The following is a 2001-nucleotide window of genomic DNA, read 5'->3' on the forward strand; positions in this document are numbered from 1 at the left end:
GTAGGAATTTTATCCCTAGCTACATATATATTTTGCTTCGTCCTATCCACCAAAAAGCTAGAAAAATATATTGTTTAGACCTTTGTTTCAATCTATTATTTTAGTGAGTTCGGTTAAGTCGCAGTCCATTAGAGTCTTTGTTTTAGTTGCTGATCATTTATCCTTCGCGTGTTCTTTGTACCTCTTTTATATCTAAAAATCCCCACAAAAAAATGTCTATAGCCTATATCATCTTTTGTGTTAACTTTGATCCTATCTAGCTACTGGTTGTTGTTTCATTTCTGTCTTTAGTTGTGCAAGTATCATAATCTGATCCCTGTTTTTAGTTCTATATATATATATATATATAAAGTGTGTCAAAAAAAAGAAAGAAAAGAAAGTGCAAAAAAAAGTGAAGTGAAAAAAAAGTTGAGAAAGGTTCAGAGAGAAAGTCTGAAAGATTAGTTGGTTTATGTGCACAAGTGCTGAAAGTTTCATATCAAGTTCTACAACCAGTTTGCTATCTTTGTTTGGTGCAAAACTTTGGTTGGGTCTAATTGCAACACTTGCATCCCAATCATACTCCTTGTTTGCATCAATTCTGAAATTTCTTTGCGTGTGTGTGATCTATTTATACACTTCGAATCTTTTGATCAGCACTAGGCAGAGAACTTCTAGTTTGGATCGTTACTTAACTTTACAACAACTAGAATTCAGATTGCATTCCTTGTGTATTACTCCCCACCAAGCTCCACATAAAAAAACCATCGTAATCTGTACTCTCTGTTCTTGTATTCGCCTCGCCATCACTTTCAGTTGCCACCACACATTTGTTTTCCTTGTGATCTGCAGCAGAGGAATTCATAAGAGCCTTGGTGGTTAGAGAGGTGAGTTGTGAGAGCCACCAAATTTTCATATTCCACAAATACAAATTATTTGTATTCAGCTAACCTTACAGGAAGATGGGTCGAGTGGACATCAAAGATCGTGTTACCATAGCACAATTTAACAAACTCCGACAAAGCATGGAAGAAAAGCAAGATAGGTTGACACAAGATCTTCAGAATCTTATGACTGAAATCATAAGGCATCGTCCACCTCATGATGGTGCAAGCAACCATAGTGGAGATAGAGAAGATAGTGCTGGAAGAAGAGGAGGTCAGAGGAACCAGAGGGCTGCATATGGTAGAGGAAGAAGACATAGTCCAAGAAAGGATGATGAATCTGAAGATGAGGCTGATGACAACCGCTTCCAACTCAGTTTTGGTCGTCGATGTCATAGAAGAGGCAACCATGAAGAAAGATTTGGCAAACTGAAATTTACCATGCCAAAATTTGCTGCTGAACCATCCACGAGGAATTTCTCTGGAGGAAGCAAATCAAACACAAAGTTTGCTGCTGAACCATCCACGGTGAAAGGCTCAAGTGGAGGCTTACGATCAAATTTTCAGGGTACTTTTAGTGGAAAGAACACTGCTGTCCCAAGTTCAAAACCAGCAGCATCAACCACCACTTCAGTGGGTTCTACTTCCAGGAGTAGTGAAATTCAGAGCTTCATGTGTGGAGGCCATGGGCATATAAGTAAGGAGTGCACCAATACTCAGGTGATCATTGTGAATGATGATGGAAAGTATGAATCAGCTAGTGAAGAGGGAATTGAGGAGGAAGCCCATGGAGACGAGGACCTTACTTGTTGTGAGTTTGAGCAAGGAGCTGCTCTTCAGATGACTCAAATCTTGAGTGTTCAGGCAAATGAAGCTGAAAATGGGCAGCAACACAAATTATTTCAAACTAGAGAAAAGATGCATGATAAAGAGGTGAAGGTGATTATTGATGGACAGAGCTGCCACAATCTTGCTAGTCGTGAGATGGGTGATAAACTTGGCTTGAAGCTGCTACAACACCCTCATCCATATAATGTACAGTGGCTGAATGATTTGGAAGATATCAAGATTGGATATAAAGTGAAAGTTTCATTCAAGATTGGTGAATATGTTGACACAGTAGAGTGTGATGTGGCAC

The sequence above is a fragment of the Sorghum bicolor genome, chromosome 1 (genome assembly GCF_000003195.3).
Source record: "Sorghum bicolor cultivar BTx623 chromosome 1, Sorghum_bicolor_NCBIv3, whole genome shotgun sequence".
Lineage (NCBI taxonomy): Eukaryota > Viridiplantae > Streptophyta > Magnoliopsida > Poales > Poaceae > Sorghum > Sorghum bicolor.